The sequence below is a fragment of the Tachyglossus aculeatus genome, chromosome X1, assembly GCF_015852505.1.
Source record: "Tachyglossus aculeatus isolate mTacAcu1 chromosome X1, mTacAcu1.pri, whole genome shotgun sequence".
Classification (NCBI taxonomy): domain Eukaryota; kingdom Metazoa; phylum Chordata; class Mammalia; order Monotremata; family Tachyglossidae; genus Tachyglossus; species Tachyglossus aculeatus.
In genome coordinates this window covers 124302525-124318140 of record NC_052101.1, presented here as the reverse complement: position 1 = coordinate 124318140, position 15616 = coordinate 124302525, and positions in this window count along the sequence as shown.

Genomic DNA, 15616 nt, shown 5'->3' with positions numbered 1-15616 from the left:
CCAGGCCTTCATCCCTAGAAGGAGCCAACATCCCCGCCCCATCCCATGCCCGCACTCGCACTCCCCACCGAGCTCCGCCTTGGGCCCGTGGTACCTTTAGACAGATCTGGGGAAGGAATGGCCAGGAGAGAGGCCAGCGCAGCACCGTGGCTCTATCTTGCTGACCCTGGAGCCCGGAGGGAAACGCTGCCCACTCCCTTGGGTTTCTGCTTTCAGACCTTCAGGGCAGCACGCGTGTGGTCACTCAATACCAAGCTGCTTCCTTCCACCTGGGCGGTCCGCTCTATCCTCCCCCAGTCGTGGAGCGAAAGATCTCCTGGAGACCTCCATGATTTCATCCACGACATCTGGCCGGGTAAGCCGGCGGGTCCGGACGTGGGATCAGGTTATAGCGGCGGCCCCCAGCCCTAGCCCCTCGGATCTAGACTGTAAACTCGTGTGGGTAGGGAATGTGTCTGTTTGTTGTTATACTGTACTCTCCCAAGTGCTCAGTACAGTACTCTGCACACAGTAAGTGCTCAATAAATACGATGGAATGAATGAATCAATGGATCTGTGACCTTTGGACATTTGCTATTTGCCCCACCCCCAACCCCGCAGCACTTATGTACATACCTTTAAATTATATATTATAAATTATTTATTTACATTCATGCCTGTCTCCCCTTCTAGACTGTACGTCATTGTGGGCTGGGAATGTGTCTGCTAATTCTGTTGTACACTCCCAAGCTCTTTGTACAGTGATCTGCACATAGTAAGTACTGGATAATTATCATAGGTTAATTGGTATTAGTATTATCAAATATTTATTTATCAATAAATACCATTGATTGATGTGATGGTGATGGTAAGGATGATATTGGTGATAGTGATAAGGATGATTATGGGAAGGAGGCCTTCCCAGACTGAGCCCCTTCCTTCCTCTCCCCCTTGTCCCCCTCTCCATCCCCCCATCTTACCTCCCTCCCTTCCCCACAGCACCTGTATATATGTATATATGTTTGTACATATTTTTTTACTCTATTTATTTATTTAATTTATTTGTACATATCTATTCTATTTATTTTATTTTGTTAGTATGTTTGGTCTCTGTCTCCCCCTTTTAGACTGTGAGCCCACTGTTGGGTAGGGACTGTCTCTATATGTTGCCAATTTGTACTTCCCAAGTGCTTAGTACAGTGCTCTGCACATAGTAAGCGCTCAATAAATACGATTGATGATGATGATGACAATGGTGGCAGTGATGAAAGTGATAGATGTGAAGATATGAATGATGATTGTATAGTACAGTGCTCTGCACATAGTAAGTGCCCAATAATAATTATAATAATAATGATGGTATTTGTTAAGTGCTTACTATTTGTACTAAGTGCTGGGGTGGATACAAGCAAATCGAGTTGGACACAGTCCCTCGTCCCCCTCTCCATTCCCCCCATCTTACCTCCTTCCCTTCCCCACAGCACCTGCATATATGTATATACGTTTGTACATATTTATTACTCTATTTATTTATTGTACTTGTACATATCTATTCTATTTATTTTATTTTGTTAGTCTGTTTGGTTTTGTTCTCTGTCTCCCCCTTTTAGATTGTGAGCCCACTGTTGGATAGGGACTGTCTCTATATGTTGCCAACTTGTACTTCCCAAGGGCTTAGTACAGTGCTCTGCACACAGTAAGTGCTGAATAAATACGATTGATTGATTGATTGTCCCATGTGGGGCTCACAATCTCAATCAGTACATACCATCGATTGATCATTCATTCATTCATTCATTCATTCATTTAATTGTGTTTATTGAGCACTTACTGTGTGCACAGCACTGTACTAAGCACTTGGGAGAGTATAGTATAACAACAGACAGCTGTCAAAAGTTCTTGGGTAAATTAGATTTAGACTTCTCAATCCATGACTTATTAACTGCGAATCTCATCGATTCATTAGAGACAAAAGGTGTTCTGTGCTAAGGGCTTGGAAAGTACAATTCAGCAACAAAGAGAGACAATCCCTGCCCATATCTGGCTTACAGTCTAGAATGAGGGATATAGACATCAAAACAAGTAAACAGGCACTAGTATAAATAAATACTCATTAGGTGTGACAGTCTAGGAGAAACAGAGGGTTTCTGGAGGTGGGAGGGGATAACTGACCTTACTTTTCATAAATATGGCTCTGATTGACTGATTTGACATGTCTCAATGCAGAGCAGTACAGGGGAGTCTCAATTAGAAATCTCCATTGGTCAGATTTTTGCAGTGCAGACTCTAGAGCAGAAATTGGTCTTGCTGCCAAAAGAAGTGTTTCTCTGCACTGGCCGTCATCAAGGTAACATATTATTGGGATGATAGAAGGGAGGGGAAGGTAGGCTATCGCTATCCTTGTAATAATAATAATTGAGGCATTTGTTAAATGCTTACTGGGTGCCCGACACTGAATTAAGCACTTGGGGTGGATACAAGCAAATTAGGTTAGACACAGTCCCTGTCCCACCTGGGGCTCACAGTCTTCATCCCCATCGTTGATTCATTCATTCAATTGTATTTATTGAGCTCTTACTGTGTGCAGAGCACTGTAATAAATGCTTGGAAAGTACAATTCAGGAACAAGGAGAGACGCTCTGGGCATGTTACTCCCCTCCTCAAAAATCTCCAGTGGCTACCAGTCAACCTATGCATCAGGCTAAAACTCCTCAATCCCGGCTTCAAGGCTGTCCATCACCTCGCCCCCTCCTACCTCACCTCCCTTCTGTCCTTCTCCAGCCCAGCCCGCACCCTCCGCTCCTCTGCCGCCGCTAACCTCCTCACCGGGCCTCGTTCTCGCCTGTCCCGCCGTCGACCCCCGGCCCACGTCCTCCCCCTGGCCCGGAATGCCCTCCCTCCGCACATCGGCCAAGCTAGCTCTCTTCCTCCCTTCAAAGCCCTACTGAGAGCTCACCTCCTCCAGGAGGCCTTCCCAGACTGAGCCCCCTCCTTCCTCTCCCCCTCCCCATCCCCCCACCCTACCTCCTTCCCCTCCCCACAGCACCTGTATATATGTTTGTACAGTTTTATTACTCTATGTATTTTACTTGTACATATTTACTATTCTATTTATTTTGTTAATGATGTGCATCTAGCTTTACTTCTATCTATTCTGATGACTTGACACCTGTCCACGTGTTTTGTTCTGTTCTCTGTCTCCCCCTTCTAGACTGTGAGCCCGTTGTTGGATAGGGACCGTCTCTCTATGTTGCCAACTTGTACTTCCCAAGTGCTTAGTACAGTGCTCTGCACACAGTAAGTGCTCAATAAATACGATTGAATGAATGAATTCCTGCCCACAACGGGCTCACAGTCTCGAAGGGGGGAAGCAGACATCAATCAATCAATCAATCAGTCAATCGTATTTATTGAGTGCTTACTGTGTGCAGAGCACTGTACTAAGCACTTGGGAAGTACAAGTTGGCAACATATAGAGACAGTCCCTACCCAACAGTGGGCTCACAGTCTAGAAAGGGGAGACAGAGAACAAAACCAAACATATTAACAAAATATAATAAATAGAATAGATATGTACAAGTAAAATAGAGTAATAAATATGTACAAACATATATACATATATACAGGTGCTGTGGGGAAGGGAAGGAGGTAAGATATCATCACCATCAATCGTATTTATTGAGCGCTTACTGTGTGCAGAGCACTGTACTAAGCGCTTGGGAAGTACAAGTTGGCAACATATAGCAACAGTCCCTACCCAACAGTGGGCTCACAGTCTAAAAGGGGGAGACAGAGAACAAAACCAAACATACTAACAAAACAAAATAAATAGAATAGATATGTACAAGTAAAATAAATGAATAAATAAAGAGTAATAAATATGTACAAACATATATACATATATACAGGTGCTGTGGGGAAGGGAAGGAGGTAGGATCATCATCATCACCATCAATCATATTTATTGAGCGCTTACTGTGTGCAGAGCACTGTACTAAGCGCTTGGGATGTACAAGTTGGCAACATATAGAGACAGTCCCTACCCAACAGTGGGCTCACAGTCTAAAAGGGGGAGACAGAGAACAAAACCAAACATACTAACAAAATAAAATAAATAGAATAGATATGTACAAGTAAAATAAATGAATAAATAAATAGAGTAATAAATATGTACAAACATATATACATATATACAGGTGCTGTGGGGAAGGGAAGAAGGTAAGATCATCATCATCACCATCAATCGTATTTATTGAGCGCTTACTGTGTGCAGAGCACTGTACTAAAGCGCTTGGGAAGTACAAGTTGGCAACATATAGAGACAGTCCCTACCCAACAGTGGGCTCACAGTCTAAAAGGGGGAGACAGAGAACAAAACCAAACATACTAACAAAATAAAATAAATAGAATAGATGTGTACAAGTAAAATAGAGTAATAAATATGTACAAACATATATACATATATACAGGTATATATGTACTTGGTGCTTAGAAGATCACAACACAGCAGATAACTTCCCCGCCCACTTCGGCAGACCATTTCAGAAGAGAGCAGTCTTTACTGACTCATTTGGGAAAGACAATTTTCTCTAGCTTATCAATTGCTAACCCAATTTACTAGACCGCATCATGTTTTCTGCCTCTTCAGTACCTTTAGGTGACAGTCTTGCCGCCATGCTTTCTTGGAATAGAGGAGGGACTCTTAGATTTCAGCTTTACGGGGCCCTTCCCCTACGATACGAACACAACGGTGTAGACTGCTCGGAGCATTCGTAGAAGACCAGAGCGGAGAGGTTCAAGCCCAACAGACTAGCTCTACGCTGAGTTCATTCCGCAAAGCAACTCTAGCTTAAATCAGCCAGGACCGTTATTAAGATAAATAATAATAATAATAATGATGGCATTTATTAAGTGCTTACTATGTGCAAAGCACTGTTCTAAGCGCTGGGGGGGGGATACAAGGTCATGAGGTTGTCCCACGTGGGGCTCACAGTCTTCATCCCCATTTTACAGATGAGGGAACTGAGGTCCAGAGAAGTGAAGTGAGTTGCCCAAAGTCACACAGCTGACAAGTGGCGGAGCTGGGATTTGAACCAATGACCTCTGACTCCAAAGCCCGGGCTCTTTTCCACTGAGCAAGTATGGGTGCCCACAACGGGCTCACAGTCTAGAAGGGGGGGAAACAGACATCAAAACAAGTAACAACCAGCTCTGTTTCATTGTACTCTCCCAAGCGCTTAGTACAGTACTCTGCACCTAAGAAGAGCTCAGTAAATACCACTGATCGATTGATTCTCGCTAAGTCATGCATCACCAGATCCTGGAAGGGTTAAAAGGGCGCATTCTCCAAACCAGCCACCAGGCGTCGCTGTAGTCCAAGTAGCCTCCCCCAATCAATCAATCAATCAATCAATCATCATCATCATCAATCGTATTTATTGAGCGCTTACTATGTGCAGAGCACTGTACTAAGCGCTTGGGAGGTACAAATTGGCAACATATAGAGACAGTCCCTGCCCAACATTGGGCTCACAGTCTAAAAGGGTGAGACAGAGAACAAAACCAAACATACTAACAAAATAAAATAAATAGAATAGATATGTACAAGTAAAATAAATAAATAAATAGAGTAATAAATATGTACAAACATATATACATATATACAGGTGCTGTGGGGAAGGGAAGGAGGTAAGATGGGGGGATGGAGAGGGGACGAGGGGGAAAGGAAGGAAGGGGCTCAGTTTGGGAAGGCCTCGTGGAGGAGGCGAGCTCTCAGCAGGGCCTTGAAGGGAGGAAGAGAGCTAGCTTGGCGGATGGGCAGAGGGAGGGCATTCCTGGCCCCGGGGAGGACGTGGGCCGGGGGTCGATGGCGGGACAGGAGAGAAAGAGGTACGGTGAGGAGATTAGCGGCAGAGGAGCGGAGGGTGCGGGCTGGGCTGTAGAAGGAGAGAAGGGAGGTGAGGTAGGAGGGGGCGAGGTGATGGACAGCCTTGAAGCCCAGGGTGAGGAGTTTCTGCCTGATGCGCAGATTGATTGGTAGCCACTGGAGATTTTTGAGGAGGGGAGTAATATGCCCAGAGCGTTTCTGGACAAAGATAATCAATCGTATTTATTGAGCGCTTATTGTGTGCAGAGCACTGTACTAAGCGCTTGGGAAGTACAAGTTGGCAACATATAGAGACAGTCCCTACCCAACAGTGGGCTCACAGTCTAGAAGGGGGAGACAGAGAACAAAACCAAACATACTAACAAAATAAAATAACTAGAATAGATATGTAGAAGTAAAATAAATAGAGTAATAAATATGTACAAACATATATACATATATACAGGTGCTGTGGGGAAGGGAAGGAGGGAAGATGGGGGGGGATGTGACGCAGCTGGACGCTAGATGTCACCATTTTACTGGCATTCAATTAGTCCACGGTATTTATTGAGGGCTGCAACTCTGTGCACAACACTAAGCGCTTGGGAGAGTACACTACAAGAGAGTACCATCAAAGTAGCTGCCCCCTTCCCCTCTGGCCACCGAGGGTCCCTAGTCCCAGGATGCTCGGTTCTCCCCCTCGTCCCCCTCTCCATCTCCCCCATCTTACCTCCTTCCCTTCCCCACAGCACCTGTATATATGGATATATGTTTGTACATATTTATTACTCTATTTATTTTACTTGTACATATCTATTCTATTTATTTTATTTTGTTAGTATGTTTGGTTTTGTTCTCTGTCTCCCCCTTTTAGACTGGGAGCCCACTGTTGGGTAGGGACTGTCTCTATATGTTGCCAATTTGTACTTCCCAAGAGCTTAGTACAGTGCTCTGCACGCAGTAAGCGCTCAATAAATGCGATTGATGATGATGACCCTGGGCAGGGATAAAAGCTGCTCCCGTAGGGAGCCTCACGGGGGACGGGGACTGTGCCCAATTCCTTTCTGTGTAGTCTCTCCCAGTGCTTAGTACAGTTCTCTGCACACAGTAGGTACTTAATGAATACTACTACTACTACATAGAGTAGCGGATGGAACTCGGGCCTGAGAGTCAGAAGGACACGGGTTCTCATCCTGACTCTGCCACTTGCCTGCTGTGTGACCTCAGGCAAGTCATTTCACTTCTCTGTGCCTCAGTTATCTCCTCTGGGGATTGAGACTGTTGGCCCCACGGGGGACAGGGACTGTGCCCAATTCTTTTCTGTGTAGTCTCTCCCAGTGCTTAGTACAGTTCTCTGCACACAGTAGGTACTTAATGAATACTACTACTACATAGAGTAGCGGATGGAACTCGGGCCTGAGAGTCAGAAGGACACGGGTTCTCATCCTGACTCTGCCACTTGCCTGCTGTGTGACCTCAGGCAAGTCATTTCACTTCTCTGTGCCTCAGTTATCTCCTCTGGGGATTGAGACTGTTGGCCCCACGTGGGACAGGGACAGTGTCCAACCCAATTTGCTTGTACTCAACCCAGCGCTTGTACTCAACCCAGCAGACAAGTGGCAGAGTCAGGATTAGAACCCATGACTTTCTGACTCCCAGGACTGGGTTCTATGAGCTACCGCACGCAGCTTCTCTGAGAGAGCGCTCACCTCCTTTGAGAGCTTGTTGGGCTGCAGTGGCGTCACAGTCTCATAGCCCAGCCCTTTCTGCACAGATCTTAGCTCCCTCCTGGGTATCAATCAATGATAATAATAATAATAATAATAATGGCATTTATTAAGCGCTTACTATGTGCGAAACACTGTTCTAAGCGCTGGGGAGGTTACGAGGTGATCAGGTTGTCCCACGGGGGGCTCACAGTTTTAATCCCCATTTTACAGATGAGGGAACTGAAGCACAGAGAAGTTAAGTGACTTGCCCAAAGTCATACAGCTGACAGTTGGCAAAGCTGGGGTTTGAACCCATGACCTCTGACTCCAAAGCCCGGGCTCTTTCCACTGAGCCACACTGCTTCTCACAATGATATTTATTGAGTGCTTACTAGGTGCAGAGCATTGTACTACGCACTTGGGAAAGTACAATATACAATACGACAGAGTTGGGAGGCACATTCCCCGCCCACAAGGAGCTTGCACTCTAGAGAAGCAGCGTGGCTCAGTGGAAAGAGCACGGGCTTTGGAGTCAGAGGTCGTGGGTTCAAATCCCGGCTCCGCCAACTGTCAGCTGTGTGATGACTTTGGGCAAGTCACTTAACTTCTCTGGGCCTCAGTTACCTCATCTGAAAAATGGGGATGAAGATGGTGAGCCCCCCGTGGGACAACCTGATAACCTTGTAACCTTCCCAGGGCTTAGAACAGTGCTTTGCACATAGTAAGCGCTTAAGAAATGCCATCATTATTATTAGAGGTGTCCATTCATTCATTCATTCAATTGTATTTATTGAGTGCTCCCTCCACGTGTCCTTGGGGCTGTACCCTTTAAGCATTTCGATATTCACCCCATCCCCATCCCCACAGCACCTATGTCCATACTCTGCCTCTTCCGCTGTCTGTCTGTAGACTGTAAGCTCGTTGGGGTCAGGGAACGTGTCCACCAACTCTATTGAGGGGGAGCAGCGTGGCTCAGTGGAAAGAGCCCTGGCTTTGGAGTCAGAGGTCATGGGTTCAAATCCCAGCTCCGCCACTTGTCAGCTTTGTGACTCTGGGCAAGTCATTTAACTTCTCTGGGCCTCAGTTACCTCATCTGTAAAATGGGGATTAAGACTATGAGCCCCACGTGGGACAACCTGATCACCTTGTAACCTCCCCAGTGCTTTGCACATAGTAAGCGCTTAGTAAATACCATTATTATTATTATTATTGTATTGTACTTTCCCAAGTGCTTAGTCCAGTGCTTTGCCCACAGGAAGCGCTCAATAAATACCATAGATTGACTAACTGATTTAATGGGGAGGATCAATCAATCAATCGTATTTAGTGAGTGCTTACTGTGTGCAGAGCACTGTACTAAGCACTTGGGAAGTACAAGTTGGCAACATATAGAGACGGTCCCTACCCAACAGTGGGCTCACAGACTAGAAAGGGGAGACAGAGAACAAAACAAAACGTATTAACAAAATAAAATAAATAGAATAGATATGCACAAGTAAAATAAATAAATAGAGTAATAAATACGTATAAACATATATACAGGTGCTGTGGGGAAGGGAAGGATGTGATCAGAAATTAGCAGTCAGGTGAAGATCATAAAGTACAATCTTCAATGACTGTGGGCTAGACTCCAGACCTTCTCCAGCATAGATTACCTTACAGTCATTGTCCGCTCTGTGTCACAAGGGGTTAATAGTTATACATTAATATAAATCAATTACAGATATATACGTGAGTGCTATGGGGCTGGGGGAGGGGCGGGTAAGGGGAACAGATCCAAGTACGAGGGCGACAGAGAAGGGAGTGGGAGAAGAGGAAATGAGAGGTTAGTCAGGGAAGGCTTCTCGGAGGAGATGGGCCTTCGATAAGGCTTCGAAGGTGGGGAGACCGAAAGGCCGTCGGATATGAAGAGGGAGGGCGTTCCAGCCCAGAGGCAGGGCGTGGGCGAGGGGTTGGTGGCGAGATAGATGAGTTCGAGGTAATAATAATGATGGCATTTATTAAGCGCTTACTATGTGCAAAGCACTGTTCTAAGTGCTGGGGAGGTTATAGGGTGATCAGGTTGTCCCACAGGGGGCTCACAGTCTTCCTCCCCATTTTACAGATGAGGTAAACTGAGGCCCAGAGAAGTTAGGTGACTTGCCCAAAGTCACACAGCTGACAAGTGGCGGAGCCGGGATTTGAACCCACGACCTCTGACTCCAAAGCCCGGGCTCTTTCCCCTGAGCCACGCTGCTTCTCGAGGTATAGTGAGTAGGTCGGCATCAGAGGAGAGCAGTGTGCCGTCTGGGCTGTAATAGGAGAGCGGCGAGGTGAGGTCGGAGGGGGCAAGGTGATGGACTGCTTTTAAGCCGATGGTAAGGAGTTTCAAGAGATGGCTGATATCCGAGTTGGGGGGGGCGGCTGGGAATTAGTTGGGGGAAAGTTTGTTGCAGAAGGGACTTTTCGATTTCATTTTCTATGGTATTGAAATAAGTGGCCACTGATTCTATTAAAAATCACAATTGCAGGGTATTGATTAAATTACGGTGTTTGTTAAGCGCTTACTATGTGCCAGGCACTGGAAGAGGGTAGAGTGGGGGGGGAAGCTGCAGGACCTGGGATAAGAGGGGGGTGGAGGGGAAGGAGCAGACACAGGCAGAGAGGCTGTACATTTTCAGAAGCTTCTTTACTCCATCCCTCACAAACAACTGGGTCCTTATTTTTCATTTTTTAAAATGAAAAATAGTCTATTCCTATACTCCACTATTTCCCCCAACCCAAATCTGTTTGAATGTCCATCTCCCCCTGTAAGACTGTAAGGTCCTTGTGGGCAGGGATCGCATCTACCAACTCTGTTGTACCGGACTCCGTTCCCCTTGCCCTCCTCGGGCTCGGGCTCCGTGGCAGAGAAATTAGTTGAGCTGGGTTGAGCTCAATTAGTCATTTTTTAAAAAATCACTACTACCTCATGAGAGGGGTTTCGGGGATCAGAAGCTGGTTGGTGGTAGAAGCAATTCCAGGAGATGTATGCAATATAGTCTCCCACCAGGAACTCTAAAAGTTCCTGCTTAAGAGAAGCAGCGTGGCTCAGTAGAAAGAGCACGGGCTTGGGTGCCAGAGGTCATGGGTTCTAATCCCGACTCCGCCAATTGTCAGCTGTGTGACTTTGGGCAAGTCACTTAATTTCTCTGTGCCTCAGTTACCTCATCTGTAAAATGGGGATTAAGACTGTGAGGCCCCCCTGTGGGACGACCCGATCATCTTGTAACCTCCCCAGTGCTTAGAACAGTGCTTTGCACATAGTAAGCACTTAATAAATGCCATTATTATTATTATCCCGACTCTTGCCACTTAGCTGTGTGACTTTGGGCAAGTCACTTAACTTCTCTGTGCCTCAGTTACCTCATCTGGAAAATGGGGATTAAGACTGTGAGCCCCACGTGGGACAACCTGATCACCTTGTATCACTCCCAGTGCTTAGAACACTGCAAAGCACATAGTAAGCACTAAACAATTACCATTATTATTATTATTATTATTATTATTGTTATTAAAATGAGTCCAGTCCTGAACCTCCTCAGAGGTTGTACTTCAAGCTCATCTACCTCACCGCCAATGCTTGCCCATGTCCTCCCTCTGGCCAGGAACTCCCTTCCCCCTTCATATCCTGATAGATCCCCACTCTCCCCACCTTCAAAGCCCTACTAAAATCACGCCTCCTCCAAGAGGCCTTCCCTGGCTCACCTTTCCTCTCCCCACAGGTTCTTCACCTGGCATTCCTCTCCCTCCTTCCTGCTGCTCCTCCCCTCTCCACCACCCATGATTTTTCCCAAACCTGGGCTCCTGGGGCTTTGGGTCCCTACTGAAGCAGGACCGGTAGAGTGCTTAGTACAGTACTGAGTGCTTAGTACAATGCTCTGCACATAGTAAGTGCTCAATAAATACCATTGATTGATTGGTTAATGGGGAGAGGCTTTTTCAGACAAAACCCTCATTTCCCTTCCCCACCCTCCTCTCTCTTCCGATTATGTAATTGGCTGAGTACCCCTTAAGCGCTTTGATACCCACCCCAGCCCCACGGCACTTATATAAATATTCCTGTACTCTACTATTTCCCCCAACCCAAATCTGTTTGAATGTCCATCTCCCCCTGTAAGACTGTAAGGTCCTTGTGGGCAGGGATCGCATCTACCAACTCTGTTGTATCGGACTCCGTTCCCCTTGCCCTCCTTGGGCTCGGGCTCCGTGGCAGAGAAATAAGGCCCAGGCTGCTTCTAACACGGAGCCCCCCACAAAGAGCCTCTGTTGCCGTGGCACTTTTTCCCCACCGTTCCTTCCCCTCCCTGGTTGCAAACTGCGGCCTGAGTTAAGCTCTGCCATGGGGTGGGGAGGGAGATTTCAATGCCAACTTCGTGCTCAACGGTCACAGCACGGGGATTAATGAGGGTTCGCTCCTGTGGGAGCATCTTCGGGAGGGACAAAGGGAGCTGCCTGGGTCAGCCAGGGGTGGCTGGATGAAAATGAAAGGATGTGTTAAAACCCCGCCAATGTAAGTGGCCCGCGCTCAGTATGCGAACCGCTCAGCGCCCGGACCGGCGGTTGTATGTTGAGCCGTCCCGGGAGGGAGTGGGTTTCAAGGTGCCTGACTTGGAGTGAGTGGCTGTTTCTGTGTTCTCTACGCTACACCTCACTGGAAGTGGTAGCAGATATTCCCAAGTGCTTCATACAGTGCTCTGCACACAGTGGTCCATAAATGCCACTGAGTGACTGATTGATTGAGTGCCGATTTAGCAAAGTTTCATCCGGCAGGGCTGGGAGTGCCAGTGCTCACCATCATCATCATCATCATCATCATCATCATCAATCGTATTTATTGAGCGCTTACTATGTGCAGAGCACTGTACTAAGCGCTTGGGAAGTACAAATTGGCAACATATAGAGACAGTACCTACCCAACAGTGGGCTCACAGTCTAAAAGGGGAGACAGAGAACAAAACCAAACATACTAACAAAATAAAATAAATAGGATAGATAAGTACAAGTAAAATAAATAAATAAATAGAGTAATAAATATGTACAAACATATATACATATATACAGGTGCTGTGGGGAAGGGAAGGAGGTAAGATGGGGGGGATGGAGAGGGGGACGAGGGGGAGAGGAAGGAAGGGGCTCAGTCTGGGAAGGCCTCCTGGAGGAGGTGAGCTCTCAGCAGGGCCTTGAAGGGAGGAAGAGAGCTAGCTTGGCGGATGGGCAGAGGGAGGGCATTCCAGGCCCAGGGGATGACGTGGGCCGGGGGTCGATGGCGGGACAGGCGAGAACGAGGTACGGTGAGGAGATTAGCGGCGGAGGAGCAGAGGGTGCGGGGTGGGCAGTAGAAGGAGAGAAGGGAGGTGAGGTAGGAGGGGGTGAGGTGATGGAGAGCCTTGAAGCCCAGGGTGAGGAGTTTCTGCCTGATGTGCAGATTGATTGTTAGCCACTGGAGATTTTTGAGGAGGGGAGTAATATGCCCAGAGTGTTTCTGGACAAAGATAATCTGGGCAGCAGCATGAAGTATGGATTGAAGTGGAGAGAGACACGAGGATGGGAGATCAGAGAGAAGGCTGGTGCAGTAGTCCAGACGGGATAGGATGAGAGCTTGAATGAGCAGGGTAGCAGTTTGGATGGAGAGGAAAGGGTGGATCTTGGCAGAGAGCTACAGGGAGCACCACCCCACCAGCCCACAGCCGGAAACAGGCGACCAAGTTTCCTCTGCCTGCGGGCTGGGGCAGTGGCATTCCGGGAAGGGAATGGGGCCAGGAACCACTCTAGGCCTGAAATACATCTCATGGCCAAGAAAACAAAAACTGCCTCCCGCCTTTCATACTCTGACGTGGCCTGCCCTGCCCCCTATGCTATCCCTCACCAGTATCCTGTCTGGCTCCTTCGAGAACTCCCTGCTCAGGGGGATCGTGCAGTTAATGAGAACGATAACAAGAACAGTTATGGTACTTGCACTGTACTAAGCGCTGGGGTAGATACAAGATCATTCATTCATTCAATCGTATTTATTGAGAACTTACTGTGTGCAGAGTACTGTACAGGCACTGTACTAAGCGCTGGGGTAGATACAAGATCATTCATTCATTCAATCGTATTTATTGAGCACTTACTGTGTGCAGAGTACTGTACTAAGCGCTTGGGAAGTGCAAATCGGCAACATATAGAGACGGTGCTTATGCAACAACGGGCTCACAGTCTAGAAGAATAATGATGGTATTTATTAAGCGCTTACTATGTGCCACGCACTATTCTAAGCACTGGGGGAGATACAGGTTATCAGGTTGTCCCAGGTGGGGCTCACAGTCTTGATCCCCATTTTACAGTTGAGGTAACTGAGGCACAGAGAAGTTAAGTGACTGGCCCCAAGTCACACAGCCGCCAAGTGGTGGAGTCAGAATTAGAACCCATGACCTCTGCCTTCCAAGCCCGTGCTCTTTCCACTAAGCCAAGCTGCTTCTCAGGTTAGACGCAGCCCATGTCCCACGCGGGGCTCACAGTCTTGATCCCCATTTTACAGATGAGGTAACTGAGACCCAGAGAAATAAAGTGACTTGCCCAAGGTCACCCAGTAGACAAGTGGCAGAGCTGGGATTAGAGGCCGTGTCTTTTTGTCTCTCTGGCCCGTGCTCATCCACTAGACCACGCTGCTTCTCAGTGACAGGGATTGTGTCCAACTGTGCCCAATTCGAGACACTCCGTCCCTCATCAATCTGGTTCTTATAGCTCTTCTGCCCCTTCATTGCACGGGTTTTGCCCTGGCTACTACTGGAAGTGAGACGCATTGTGCGTTTTGGCAGTTTTTTTCTTGCTGCTCTTAATTTACACCCTCCGGAGACATTTACTAAAGTTGTCTCTCACCTCCCTAGACATCTGAGACTGATTTATTATCATTACAACAATAATAATGATTACCATTATCATCATATTCATAAGCACTCAATGATATTTTATTCAAGTAGTCTTTGGCGATCTGGATTGATAATGTGACAGGAAAAAAGCCTAACAGGTGTCTTTTCATTCATTCATTCAATCGTATTTATTGAGCGCTTACTGTGTGCAGAGCACCACACTAAGTGCTTGGAAAGTACACTATAGCAATAAAGAGAGACAATCCCTGCCCACAACAGGCTCACAGTCTGGGGGTGGGGGGAGACAGACATCAAGGCAAAACAGGCATCAATAAATAGAATTTTAGATATGTACGTATATACATAAGTGCTGTAGGGTGGGGAGAGGGGGGAAGAGCAAAGGGAGCGAATCGTGGTGATGTGCTCTGCACACAGTAAGCGCTCAATAAATACGATTGATGATGATGTGGAAGGGAGTGGGAGCTGAGGAGAAGTGGGGCTTAGGCTTTTGTTAATATGTTTGGTTTTGTTCTCTGTTTCCCCCCTCCAGACTGTGAGCCCACTGTTGGGTAGGGACCGTCTCTATATGTTGCCAACTTGTACTTCCCAAGTGCTTAGTACAGTGCTCTGCACACAGTCAGTGCTCAATAAATACGATTGATTGATTGATTGGATAAGTGGGGTGAGTGAGAGAGCAAAGAATGACACCAAGGTTACGGGCTTGTGAGATGGGAAGGATGGTGGTGGCCACTACAGTGATGGGAAAGTCCGGGAGGGGACAAGTTATTTATCACATCCTATTGTATTCTATCATATTCTATTGTATCTATTAATATTAATGTCTGTCTCCCCCACCTAGACTCTAAGCTCTTTGTGGGCAGGGAATGTCTGTTGGCTGTTCTGTCGTACCCTCCCAAGCGCTTAGTATAGTGTTGCGCAAATAGTAAGCGCTCAACAAATATGACTATCTGCCCCAGTGCTTATCACCAAGCGCTTAGTACAGTGCTCTGCACACAGTAAGCGCTCAATAAATACGATTGATTGATTATCGGAACGCCTGGCACTCAGTGTTTAGGAAACACCATTATTATTGTCGTTGTCGTTAATGGCCCTTGAAGTTGCAAAAATTGCCAGTAAAGAAAAATAATGGAAATACCTATTGCATCTCCCTTTAAATATAGGGATCGAAA